The sequence below is a fragment of the Ailuropoda melanoleuca genome, chromosome 7 (genome assembly GCF_002007445.2).
Source record: "Ailuropoda melanoleuca isolate Jingjing chromosome 7, ASM200744v2, whole genome shotgun sequence".
Lineage (NCBI taxonomy): Eukaryota > Metazoa > Chordata > Mammalia > Carnivora > Ursidae > Ailuropoda > Ailuropoda melanoleuca.
Window position 1 is genome coordinate 133,012,438 of NC_048224.1, and position 15,126 is coordinate 133,027,563.

The following is a 15,126-nucleotide window of genomic DNA, read 5'->3' on the forward strand; positions in this document are numbered from 1 at the left end:
ACTTTCGTTACGTAAAGAATAGTAAAAAATGCCAGTTTTCAGTAAGATAAAATTTATAGATACAGATAATTTGGTGTGTGATGGTTACAGTAGCTTAGTGTGAGGAGAAGTCCTAAAGCAAGGGTCTGGACAATGGCTCAGAACCGAGAGAATTCTTCTACTGAGTGTCGTTGATTCTGTTAAAAGCTGTGGTTGAATGCAAAAGAGATACTGATGGTAAGAAGCAAGATCAAGGGAGGTTTGGCCCCTTTTTCTTTCAATCATGGGGAAGACTTAAATAGACTAATGTAAAATAACATGCAGGAAAAGATTTAAAAATAGGAAGAGAAGAAGTAAATTCTGCAGAGGAGTAAGTGTAGATGCGGAAGGATCAATATTGACGGGAATAAGGAGACTTCATCATCAGAAAACCAGGAGGTTGTTTGGAGGTAGATGGCTAGCAGTGGGGACAGCTGCTTCCTGAGTTCCTCATTTCTCTCTATAAAAGGGGAAGGCAGATCATCTGTGTAGATAAGAGCTATTGGAAAAACATGAGGGTAGTCACTGAGGAGAATGGGAATTGAACTAGAAAAAAGACAAACAAAAGGACTGTCAGAAGACAAGTGTGTCTTGTGAGGTTGGAGTTGAACATGCAGTGATGGAATTGTGGGAAGTACCTGATGATGTGACTGAAAAAGAGACAGAGGAAATTAAAGGATTAGTTCCGGGGCAGAATGGGTCTATCAGGATTGGATTTAATGGCACTCAACAGGTGAACGTCAAGTAACCATGACCAAACCCTTAGGAGCGAGAGGACGAGGTCATCCGAAGCTTCTGACGGGAACTGTCATGCTAACGACAGTTCCAGGAGACTCAGCTTTACAGCGGGGAAGAGGCTTCTCCTCAATGGCTGCTTCTGTCCCTGGGCTCTGGGAAATGTGACTGTGAAAAATCCACATTTTCGAACTGACCAGAAGTGAAAACACTGGTGGCTGTCAGAAAGATGAATCCTGTTTTAGCCTGCACCAATAAGGATTAAATCTATGAAAAGGAAAACGTCAGCATTCTCTGACTTGGCAAGGCCATATCAGAATGTTGTAATCATTTCTAGACATTCCATTTTGAAACAGGCTGCCGGTTGCTCAGGACATATCCAAGTAAGAGTGGTAGTCATGAGGGGAGGTCTGGAAAGAAAATGCTGGAACTATTGGATACAGAAAAGAGAAACATGATTAGTTAGTGTTAGATATTGAACTGATAACACATAAGCTTGATTAGATATTTTCCTGATAGTTCTGAAGGAAAGCCTCAGAACCGATGGATGGAAATTATGTTGATTCAGGTTTAAACATAAAGATTAAACTTGTGCCAGTAGCATAGCTCCCATGTTGAATGTGCTCATTTGTGAGGTTGCGAGCTTATTAGCACAGGAATATTCAAGCAGAGGTCTATGAATATCAATCAGTTCTGTAGGTGCCTCAGAAAGACTCTTGAAATGGATAGGAAGTTACACGAGATAGAATTCTCATGAAAGCATTTTCTCTCTCTCTCCAAGACTCTAAGAGATACCATTATTCTCCACAAAAAGCCTCTGAGAATTCCTTGTCTATCCTAACATCTCCATATATGTGTTGCTGAGATATTACAGATGGACCATTTGAAGAGGTGAGTCCTAGGACTGATTTTTATTTAAGAAATTAAATCTTTGAGTAAATTATTTAAACTTTCTGCATCTCTTTTCTACTATTCACTCTTCTAGAAATGATGCTCTTGGCAATGAATATTCATGTCTTAGAAGATATCTGCCATTCTTACGAATCCGTAGTAGTTTAGCAAAAACAACCCTTCTAACAAATTGCTTCTTTACACAGTGTTGGAATAATTTATTATCAAAACAAAACTATACACATGTGCATGCATACACAAACACACATGTGCATACATGTAGCTTATTTGTCTTCCTGTTTCCTTGACAAGTAAGATCTCAAGGACAAGAGAGGTGTCATTCATATTTTCTTCTCTAATAGGGCTTACCACAGTATCTCACATTTAGAAGATCCTAAATGAATTATTTTCCACTTAATGAGACTGATGCCATATCAGATGAGGTATTTAGTAAAATAAATTCAGTTAAAGAACACATCAGATTTTATTTGGGTTGGGGCAGAAAGAAGAAAATCCTAATGGCATACAGACTTATATAAGAACAAACCGTTTCTGTAAAGATAATTTGAGTGAGCTACTGGGCCACATGAGGTCACACGCATCCGTGGTGGAATACATTCACTAGCTACTCTTATGTCGAAACCTATCCAGTGTTCACAGTGGGTTTCTGTCTTGTGTTTCACTGTGTTTTTCTTCCTCATAGTTACCGGAGGACAGAGTTGAATATTGGAAAGAGAACTGCGTTTAGAATGAGATAATCATAGACTCCATCCTGGATTTCTTATTTCCAAATATGCAATTTTAAACGAAGCAATGCAATGTTATAAAGCTTAGCTTTCCTTTCTAGTCAATGACCACTATGATATACCCCTTCTAGAATTGTCCTTAGAAAAATGAGACAGTGCATGTGAAACCATTCAGTCCAGTGTCTGGCACCTGGTATGTACTCCATCACTGTCACTTGTGGACAATGGTAGAAATGACGAACTTGAACTCACACATTTTAAGGTTCAGGGTGTGACCCTCAGGCCCCTGCCTTCAGAGAGAGCCCAGGACTTGTGGAAATGGTTTGAAGTATGGGTACATTTTAGAATATAAACCAGTGCTTAAAAATTTATGATGTCTTTCCTTTCTTCCTGTAATATATTTGAATGTTTTTCTAGTTTTATTGAACAATTTGCTCTCATTTTGCAATATAGATTCCATTTTCCCTTGAGGCCACTAACTGAGAGAAATGTTATGAATTCTTTATAGTCAATTTGTCCTTTTCTTTTTAGTGCCTGAATGTATTTTTTCTATCAATAGTGGGTTTATCTATTCTAGCAGTTATTTAAACATTTTCTTGTGATTTTTTTCCCGAATTCACTTGAATTATCAATGGCAATCTTGCTTAGAGTATTTGCAGTTTTCATTTCCTAATATATATCTAAAATGAAGTCTTTTGAGAAATTTGGTCATTGCTGATCTCTCGAAACAACATTTTTCTATTTGGATTTTGGATGTTAAATGTCATTGTCATTTACTTTCATGATATATCACGCTTTGCACAATTCATTCTCAAAACGTTCACAGTGTGATTTTCCTTAAGGCTGCTGTTGTAGTTTTCACAGATCTTTTTTGTACTTCAGGATGCCACATAACCTCTCCTTATCCCTAATTGGTGAAGATTCTTTGGGAACCTTGCTGGTTTCCACTTTATTAGGCAACAAAGTGAACAGAAGGGAAATCTGACCTGTGTCTCCTTCAGGAAAAATGACATTTCTGGTACTTGGAGAAATGGATCGTTCTCGTTTTTTGGACTAAATGTTCCAAGTAGTTCTTCTATCAGGAATAAAAACACATTTCTGTCAAAATGTTCACATAGACCTGTTCTGTATGCACAAAATAAGATAGGTTTGCAAAATTAAACAATTCATCTAAAGATTTAATAATATGCAAATAAGTTGTTCAAATGATCACCTGCTCACACATCAAGTCATGGATTATATATCAAACCACAGCTTTTTATCTTTATAATTCTGAAAACTCTACTTTTCTACCTAGTACAGGATTTATGAAATAGCTTATTTCTCAATGGTTGATATGTTTGATTCAGATTAGATTTTATGCATATGAAATAATCTCAACTATGCAATAAACTAACATTTTGAAGTCTGTAGTTTTTGAACTCCTATCTTTATTGAATTTGATGCCTAATGGTTCCTACTCCATAGAAGAAATACTTTTCCTATGTAGCTGTATAAAATAAGGGTGGAATTTACAATTCAAATTTGAATACATTTCTCTATTTTAAAGGTAAGTGCTAATCAATCCTGAAACAAATCTCTTTAGAGTTTTCCAAATATCATGCATTAATCTGCTCAAATTATCTTCTTCCTGTCTACCTACGGTAGCTGAGAGCCTACCTGATTATATTAAATTAATTTAAAACTCTGTTCATTTTCTACATAATTATTTCTATAAACATTTCTTAATCTACATTCAGAAGATGAGGGAGGAATATGATTTTCATATGCTTGATTTCCTGCATTTGATTTGGAAAGAAACAATGAAATTCATTCTTCACTGATTTCTCAAACATGTTGTTCCAGCTGGGATTATTTCGGAAGAGGACTGTGTTTTCAAGGCAGTATCAGGAGGACTGCCTTTACACGCTGCTATTCAAACAGATTTAGTAGCTGTGGTCAGCTGATGTTGAACAGCCATACGAAAGAAAAATGAGGAAGTAACACATGCCTCACTAGTTTGTTCTGATAGTTAAATAAGAAAACGAGTACGCAACTCCTGTGTACTCAGGAATACAATATTGGACAGCTACGATACTGCTCTGTAAACTGCTGTATAGATTAGAAGAGATTAATATTTAAATCTTCAGTGAACTTGAGGAATCTGAACTGGCTGAGAAAAGCCAAGGAGACCCATTAAGTAAAAAGTAACCAGCATATTGCATAAAATGCGGAAAGGTATCGTGGCGGGCTGAACAATGGCCGAAGATGTCTAGATGCTCATCCCCCGAAATTGTGAACATATGACCTTGCAGGGTAAAAGGGATTTTGCAGACGTGAGGATTTTAAACTCAGGGTTTGATATCATCTTATCCTGGATTCTCTGGAGGGGCCTGATATCCTCACAAGGGTCCTTACATGGGGCAGGCAGAATGATCAGCTAGTGATAGGAGAGGGGATGATGCAGGGAGTGAGTCGGGGCGGTGTGAGGAAGGGCTCATGCATCAAGGAACTCAATGACCTCCGGAAGCTGAGAAAGCAAATGAGTGGCTCTCCCCTCAGAGCCTCCAGCAGGAACCGGCTCTGCTGACACCCTGACATTAGCCTAATCAAGACTGATTTTGGACTTCCATCTGTCAGAACTGTGCGATAGTAAATCTGTTCTTGTAAGCCACTAAGTTTGTGGTAATTTGTTACAGTAATAACAGAAAATGAACGCAGCTCTTTAAAAATATCTTCTCACTACAGTGGGTGAGGATTAGAACCAGTTCTTTAAAAAAAGTGAGATAGGACAAAATTACTTTCCGTACTCAGTGATTTCGTGTCAACTACCGGCTTCACATGCACGCAAATGTGCACACACACACAGTGCGGAATCCAGGGGCCTCTGGCTCTCCTCTGGTTTACAGATCTGCCAACTGCGGCCTGCGGGCCAGAGCTGCACCACCCACGGCTTTGTAAACAGCGAGCTAAGAGTGTGTTTTTATCCATGAACGTCTGTGATCGATTTGATTATCAGGAACTCTGATTCAGAACCCCAGCTAAATGAAATGTCATCTGCCTTAAAAACAAGTCTATTCTTCTCACTAGTGGGCTTGTTTTACAAAAAAAACTTACTTAATTTAAATTTCCTTTAAAAATGGGAAACTTTGTTTTTGTCTCTTGTTAACTTTAAGTACCTACAGAATACCCTTGATTTTGCTCCTTGGTTTACAAAGACACATGGCTCTTAGAGAAAAAGTTTGCTGACTCCTGATTCAGTAAGCAGTGGACCCACATTAGGGCGTCTATTCCAGGAGCATTTATGGCATGTAATTTTCCTCTTTCCTCGTCTTAGCATATGGTGGTACCAGGTGCAATTCCCAAAGGTGCATTCACAGGCAAACTCAGTAAAGTGATACCAACCAGTATTCTAAGAAAGTGTGATAGAATTTTCCTGGGGTTACTGAAACAAGAAATCCTGTTGAAAAGCTTGCCTTCAGAAGGGTTTAAGAGAATGAAGTTCCTTAAGTGATAAGTAATGAGTTCAGACTCAGCAGTGAGCCGTGAGGGAGACAGTTTTGAACACAAATGAATTTGAACATAATTCTTTTCCTTCTAGCATGCAGCTGAAGCTGCATATTTCAGGGCTCACTTTCAATTAGAAGGTTCCTCATTTTCACACTTCGGGTGATAGAGGAACAATGCTACAAACCTTCCACCACTCCTAATTCCTTTTCAATGCTTTCTCATAGGGCTGTCTTCAAATTAACTATGTACTGGCTGAGGATGGAATTCCAGAGGTAGAAAGAAGTGCCTTTGAAATTGATCTCTTTTTTAAAAATATTCAATGAGCACCCAGGAAAGTTCTGGGAGTTACTGGTAGGAAATTAAATATTGAGCGATCTCTGTCTGCACGTCATCAGCCATCTTGTCTGAGCCAAGATCATTGAACTAGTGGTATTTTACAGGAATAGACCATGTTCTTAGGGGCTCAGCAATATTGTCTGTATACAATAAGCCACAGAATATAATAATTTAAGAAGTGTTTATCAAAAATTAAACATAGTCATTGGAGAGTTGGGGCCAATTGATTGCTTTAAAAACTGAAAATCACTATCACTTGGTAACTTTTTTAAAAGATTTTATTAATTTATTTTAGAGAGAGATAAAAAGGAGAGAGGGAGAGAGAGACAGAGAGTGCCAGCAGGAGAGGGGAATAGGGAGAGAGAATCTGAAGCGTTCTCTGAGCTCAGTGTGGAGCCTGATGCAGGACTCCATGCCAGGTTCGCTTCGGTACTCCATCCCACCATGGGGAGATCATGACCTGAGCCAAAACCAATAGTCAGACGCTGAACGGACTGAGCTACTCAGGTGCCCCACTTCGTAACTTTTCAGTGCAGGCTACAGATAAAGATACCACCTTGTTGCTTGTTCCGTTTTTTATTCTAGACCAGCTCTGTGCATCTGTGGCTCTTAAGCACATGAAATGTAGCTAATCTAAATTGAGATGAGCTGAAAATGAAAAATATACACCAGAGTTCAGACTTAGCATAGAAAAGGAATGAAAGTACTTCATTATCTATTTTATATTGACCAATATACATGTGCCTATTACTGGTCACAGTACAAGGTGTTAGGGATGAGAGCATGATGAAGACAGATGATCTCAGTCCTTGCGGAGCCTATCGTCCAGGGTGGTAAACAAGTAAATGTGCCCGTGGCAATTTTAGAGAAACTCTAAGTAGCTTTGAGGTATGGCCCATGGAGCATAGAGTGTCAAGGTCACTTTCAGGCCAGAAACCATAGGCATGGTATCAGGCTGGTGTAGGATATCAGGCTCGAAGGGTCTTGGAAAGCACTCTATGGCAGTAGACTTACTCATCAGGAGTGTAGACCAAATAATAAATAACCGAAGATGTGCTTATGTTTGTCATTCAGAATCATTCCTTTAGTGAAAACATGAAGAAGAGATTGTAAAGAAATCACACTGGAAAGAGGGAAATTGGGGCACTTTTCAGCATTTCGGACTAAAGGGCCAAATGGCCCGATTCAGGTCAGGTAGAGAGATTGATGTCAATCATCTCTATCCTCAAGCAGCTTTATTTTCCACTAATTTGTTCTAAATTTCTGTCTGCTCCAGCCAAACCCAACTAATCTCTGAACCCACACTGTTCGTCTGTTTTTCCTAGCTAATTGGCTTTGCTCATCTTGTTTCTCCTTCCTGAAAATACTTTGGACTAATTCTACTTGTCCGGATTCTACAAATGCGTAAAACAGAATTCGGATGATATCTCAGCCATGATACACTCTCTGATCCCCAAAGGGAGGGGGTTGCTTCCTTTTGGGAACCGTCAGTGCTGTCTGTACCTCCCTTACTGCACGTACCACATTCTGGCGTTCTTACCACTACCCGAGGCTCCTGTCCTACTTACTTTCCCTCAACCTAGTGAATGAGCAGCACACATTTCATTGGGTGTTGGTATCTGCCCCAGCCCAAATAATATAACAGTAACCTGTATAGGGGCCTTGCTAACACCTTTAATTAATTAATAAGTAGTTTGAAACTGTACTGTTTGAATGGATAAAAATAATAGGTCATAAAATTCAACAAATTATTCACTACCTGTTAACTTCTCAAAGACCTTTAGAATAATGACAACTATGTGTGTGTAGTATCCAGAAATCTGAACGACATTATGCCAATGTTTCAATAGATATCTATAAGGAAGACTTTCTAGGATTAAAAATAATACAATTTTCTAAACTTTCTTTTCTGATCGTTGGAAGTTCAGCATACAAGCCGCTTGGGGAATGACAGAGAGCAAGCTTCTGCCAGTTGGAAGGAATTTGCTTTGTTCTCTAATGTAGTAGCTAGACTTAAGAGTCTGAGGCAGACTGTTCTTCACTGTTTTCTTAATAAATTTCTTTCATAAATAATTATAAATAAAAAAGATGTTTGGACAGTATTGCTATGTGTTTCTTGATCAATTTTCCAAATAAAGCTAAAATGAGCATTATGGATCAAACAGTTGCAGGGCTCGCATTTAATTCTTGATTTAGGGTAAAGCTGAATTTCCCAGGAGCTCTGTTACTTCTCAATTGAGGAGAAGGCATAAGCTTTTTCTTGATCTGTGCCTACTTTTCTTTTCCTGAGACCAAATCAATATTTAAAATATGAACACTATTAGAAAATATGCACACTATTATCCGTCAATACTGCTATTTGAAATTTAACTGTTATTTTATAGATGACTATTTTTGCACAACTAAAACTGGGTAAAATAAATCAAGAAGATAAAAATTTCATAGTTTTGAAAATTAACAAAATTTATATTATAAAAACTAGCTGACTAATGATGAAAAAAGGTTAATCCAGATTATAATTGAATTTTTACTATACAGTAAAATATTAAGAAAAAAGATTTTGTGTTTTGTCTCCATACTCTGTTATTTCACACTATATTGTAATTGAAAAATATATGTACAGATATTGTATCTATTCTCACATAAAGTCTTATACTAACCAGTAAAATTATTTTTCAAAATCTAGAATTTGGTTTTGTTCTTTTTGAATTTCCTAAAACAATAATTTTAAAAAATACCTACTTCAGGAATTTTTTAAAAAGATTTATTTATTTATTTGAGAGAGAAATAGAGTGACCAGGGAGAGCAACAGAGGGAGAGGGAGAGAGAGAATCTTAAGCAGACTCCCCACTGAGCATGGAACCCAAAGTGGGGCTTGATCTCAAGACACAGAGATCATGACTTGCACTGAAATCAAAAAAGTCAGATGCTTAACTGACTAAGCCACCCAGGTGCCCCAGGGATTTTTGAAAAGACTATAGGGTGTTATCAAATATTGGTTCTGATATTTCTTTCTTAATAACAGCAAATAGATAATAGTGTTAATATTAAAATCAAATTGGTATACATTTTTAAATGTGGAAAATAATGAGATTTTCATGAAATCAGCAAGTGATTTAACTTAGTAAAATATTATTGAACTCAAAATGGAGTTTTTCCTGTGAACTTTTAGATTCTAAGCAAGAGGAATATATATCCTCGTTACTGAGAATAAAGAGTAATATTGACTGTACAATTCTGACAGCAAATTCCATTGTGTGGTTTTTCCCCACACCACGAAGCAATTCTGGGTACCAGAATTGTCCTACATCAGGTGTCCTACAATTCAATTCAGTTCTGACCCTATCTACTTGGAGATGGCATCAGATCCCAAGGTTAAGGGCTCGGTCCCACAAGATCCTCCTTCACCCCCCACTTCAGTTATCAATTGTAAGTTCAAGTCGTCACCTGTGCATCTAACCAAGCAGCTATAGATTGAAGGTTCCAACAACCCCCTCTTTGGGTTTAATTAATTTGCTTGAGTGTCTCACAGAGCTCAAGAAACCCGTTTGTTCACTAGATTACTGCTTTGTTACAAAGGATAGTAAAGGATCAATGAAGAGATATATACAACAAGGTCCAGAACAAAGGAGTTCCCCACAGAGTTAGGGTCTTGGCAGGATGGCACATGGAGGTGTTCTAGTTTGCCAACATAGAAACTCTCCAAACCCCACCTTTTGGGGTTTTATGGAGATTTTATTACACAGGCATGATTGATTGGATCACTGGCCATTGATGATTGATTCCATTTCCAGCCCCATCTCCCTCCCCAGAAATTTGGAGGCAGGGATACCAAAAGTTCCAACCCTCTAATCACTGTTTGGATCAACCAACCAGCCCTTCAAGCCTAGGTGCTTTCCAGAAGTCACCTGATTAACATAAATTCAGATGTGTTGAAAGAGGTTTGTTATGAATATCAAGACACTTTAATCAATTTTATTATTTAGTAAACCTCAAGGGTTTTAGGAGCTCTTTGCCAGGAATGAGAAATCAAATATATGGTTCTTATAATAAATTACAATAGCACAGACAGTTATTGGCTTTTTTAGTGTTTCTATTATTATTATTATTATTATTATTATTATTATTTAATACAGTCTTGTTAACAGCTATTTGGGTCAAATGGAGAAGTTTGGGAGATCATAACGGGATTTGCCAAATTAACCATGGAACTCATGTCCACTTTCTGATGCTTGTGTAGAAACTTCTAGTTAACGTACCTCCCTCCTCTCATGCTACAACCTTGGTTTCTGATAGTCCGCTATAGTCACATTTTTATGTCACAGAAATTCTGCCATACTTGTGCATGTATTTAGAAAGGCCAAATGTATTTTGAGGACCACCAGAATCCTTAATGGAGAAAAATATATTCATAACATTTGTGTGTTTGTCACATGAACGGTGGTGGCACTGGTGTGTGCCTAGGTCAGGGCATGTGGATAAAGCGTGTTAGTGAAGAAATTAAAAGTAAATTTCTTGTCAGTAGCAATACACAGTTATAGTGTTCCTGTAATATGCATTGAATATAAAACTATTTCTTTTTATCTTTCTATTTCCAAATTCCTTAGAATGTATTTGCAGGGCAAGTTGGCATATCAATGTCTACAGAAGGATAGTTATTATCTTAGCTTCTAGACAAAGTGTAGGAGAATGTGATGGAATTAAATAGAAGGCATAAATCATGGTTTATAAAATAAACTACTGAAATTTCATAATACAGAAGAAATTTTATGGCCAAATAGGACTGAAATCAGATTTGCAAGATTAATTTACAAAATAATTACTTGATACAACTCAACTGTTACCCATCGATGAAATTCATGTGTTATGTGTTTGTTTCACATTAACTTACTTTCAAAAACGTATGTTGGGGGGCATTAGGATGTTTTGTAACTGACAACCTAATAGAAATTAAATGCAGCTATGGAATATATCAAAGCGGAGTCTAGGATTTGTGGCTTCCATATCTTGGGATATAAAAAGTTGAAAGGGGCAGAGTCTCTACTTAGGATGAAAAAGACCCAAACTAACAGAAAATTCATGATTTTTTCCCAAACATATCAGACAGCTGAAGACTGCAGAGAAAGCAGCAGGTAGAAAATCTAAGAGACATGGCGCCTATAGGGACAGAGGGGACTTGAATGTGTTTTCACCTGTTGTAATGCAGCAGGATGCCCTTGACAGAAGTTCAGCTACAGTAGGTGCCAAACTGGCCAAGGCTGAGTATGGGCTGGTGGACCAGTGCAAAATCCCTAGGGTAAGAGAAAGAGCGGAGTTCACACCCTTTCCACAAACTCTACCAGACAGCCATGGGACTGACTACTGGGTGCCCCCAGCAATAACCTCATCATTTACCTTCGGCCTCTCAGATATTGCTTCATTTCCTGTTTTACTTCCCCATGCTTCCTGGGATCATCTCTCAAAAACAGTGGTTGCACCAAAACCCTTGTGAGTGTCAACTTGGGTGGGGGCACCCAAATGAAGGCAGGCATCCATTATACAAGTCTATGTGTATGTGTATTGGTACATATCATTCATATATATTTGATTACTGGATTGGGAGGAAAAGGTTATATTTATATGTATATTTCTTTCTAGGGCTGTTGTAAAAACTACCACAATGGTTTAAAAGAACAAAAATTTATTCTGTCACAGTTCCGGAGGCTAGACATCTGAGATCAAGGTGTTAGCAGAGCCAGGATTCTTGGAAGGCTCTGGAAGAGGATCCTCTCTTGCCCCTCCTAGGTTCCCATGGTTGCTGGCAATCCTTGGCATTCCTTGGCTCGTAGACACAGCACTTCAGTGTCCGCCTCCATATATCACCCAGTGTTCTTTCTGTGTCGTGTCTCTGTATTTCTACGTGGCCTTTTAATAAATTTCCCGGTCATTGGATCTAGGTCTCTAATCCAATCTGAATTTATCTTAACTAATTACATATGGAAGAAAAACTATATCCAAATAAGGTACTAAGGGTTAGGATTTTATGTCTTTTTGGAGGTCATAATTCTACCAACAACAGTATGCTAGGTATGTTTTATGATTATAATATTCAATGCTTTCCACATCATATTAGATAATGAGGAATAACTGCTGCCGTTAGACTGATTGCCGTCCACCTGCCTCAAAATACAGACCAGGTTCCAATTTCAGAATAAAAAATTAGAAGTTGCAGTTACTACTAATCAGCCATGCTTAGATATTAACAATTAAATGACCAAAACATTGCCAATTTTCTACTGTTATTCTTTTCTTCAAGAACCTAAGTAATTAAATGCATATATTGACCCATTCTTGTATCCCCATGAGATACATGTTGAATGAGACAGTCTGCCTTGGACACTGTTACGCTGACACATTTTTACTGAAGATGTCAAGAATATAAAGCCTTAACTGCTCTTTACCAGGCTTTTTCCTTTCCTTTTCTTTTTTCTGTTCTTTGTTTTTCAGACCTCATTCATCTTAGCAGAACATCTGTACCCTTTTACCAAAGTCTCCCTGTTTCCTCAGTCCCCTAGCCCCTGGCAACCATTTTTTTGCTCTTTGTTTCTATGAATTTGACATTTTTTTTTCTTTGGATTCCATGTAGAAGTGATGCCATGCAGTATTTGTCTTTCTCTGCCTGGTTTGTTTCACTTGGTGTAATGTCCTCGAGGTCCACCCATGTTGTCACAAATGGCCATTGCTTAAGGCTATGTTTGCAGTGAGAAATCCTGAGATATTCAGCCTTCAGATGTGCAGTTTCTTTCTGGACAAAGAATAAACTTCTGCTTTTTATAAAAGTGGCGAATCTCCCAAGCTCAGTGTTCTTCTTTCATAGGCTTCTGTTAAGGCCCAACTGCTTTATTCCCATGAGGCTTTGGGCTTGGGGAACTGACACTGTCATCGTGCTCACATTACTTGCTGTGCCAAGAGTAGTAAGTCCTTTGTCTCTGACCCAGGAGACTCAGATTTTATTGAAACAGTAATAGGTTAACTTATGAGCTTGTACATAGAGAAAAAAAAAATCTCACACCCTCAACAGTTTTTGATAATTCAATCACAAAATATATTAAAGAAAGGGTATTTATCATTAAAATATGACCACCGTAGAGCATTGCAGTGTGGAGTGATTTATAATTTCTTCTTTATTCTCTTGTATATTATTGGAGAAATTAAAACAACGAAAAGCTATTATTTTACAATAAAACATGTTTACAAATTCCACCAGAAAGCATTTTCATTTGTTTTGAATTATTCATTATGTAGCTCCACATTGTGCCACTCCTGTTTTAGCCAAATTGACTTTTAGTCATCCTTTAGATGTGTGGTCAATTTTCTTTTCATCTTAAAAGATTTTCCTAATCTCTTTGCTATTCATTTCTTTACTTTCTAGTGCAGGTGTCAGTTGTAATTATATATTAAATAGGGTAATAGTTTGATAAAGCAATGGTGGCATTTACCAGTTAACTGCAAACTATGAGATCATAGCTTGTTTTTTCTTTTTCTCTTTCAGGTCCTCCTCGTCCTGCTCCTCTTCCTTACAGTCCTCTTTAAAATTGTTTTCACTGGAGCTGAGCACAGTGCCTTGCATATAGTAAGTACTCAACACATTTTTAAACAGTTAACTAAATCCATAACTTGGAAGTGACAGAGTCTGGACTCAAACCTAGTGATACCTGATCTCAATGCTTTTGTCCTTTGCTCACCATAATTTTCTAATTACCTTTGGTGTTATGATAAGCTCTTTATATTTTGTAGATTACAGAACTTTCACTTTCTCAGGCTGAAATCCCATAACTTAATTTTTAAATGATAATTTAACTTCCAGATTTGTGATATTCTTCACCATCTGAGCTCCCATCTAAATTTTCATCACCATTTTCCTCTACTTTTCACCTTACACGGTCAACTCTTGCCACACTCCAGTAGGCTGTGCTCCTCCTCACCCCATGACTTTGCTTCAGCCTCACTTCTAATCACCCTCTGGTTTTCACAAGAGGTTCGTTTCTTCAAGGAACATTCACTGACACCCCCAACCCCAGCCTCTACCCCATGACTGGAGCTTTAATCCTGCCCTCATACGCTTCTTCAAAACCCTGTGCTTACATGTATTGTAGCAAAAATCACATTGCTAAATGACTTTGCATTCACTTGTCAATTTAATCTTCAAAATTGTAGGTTAAAGCTAATTAATGATAAGAACTCTGACTTACTCATTGTTGTTATGGCTCCTAAAATAATGCAAGATGTCAGATAAGTAACACATGTTGACCTGAAGTGAGAATGAGTGGATACCTATTAAAGTATCTCAAACTGTAAAGCAGGCGAGTGGTATATATTTGGTCCATAATATTCTTTAAATCTTATTCTAAATTGAGAAGTCAAATACATACTAAACGGTTCAAGGATAGTTCCTAAAATGAACTGTAAAAATTTTACCTTATCAGATTTATCAAGATGATGGGCTAGTCTTTCTCTCAAGCTTTTTTTTTTTTTTTTAAATAAGGGGTTTGAACTAAGTGTTCTTTTTTTTTTTTTTTAAAGATTTTATTTATTTGAAAGAGACAGCCAGCGAGAGAGGGAACACAAGCAGGGGGAGTGGGAGAGGAAGAAGCAGGCTCCTAGCAGAGGAGCCTGATGTGGGGCTCGATCCCAGAATCCCGGGATCATGCCCCGAGCTGAAGGCAGACGCTTAACGACTGTGCCATCCAGGCGCCCCTCTCTCAAGCTTACACTTATGTAATTGGCTGCTTACTATATGGCAAGCAATATTCTAAGTGCAACACATATATAAAAAACTTTTCCCCCATAAAAACCTTATGAAGTGGGTGCTAATAATATGCCCATTTTAATGATGGGGAAACTAAGGTACAGAGAAATTACATAAATTGCC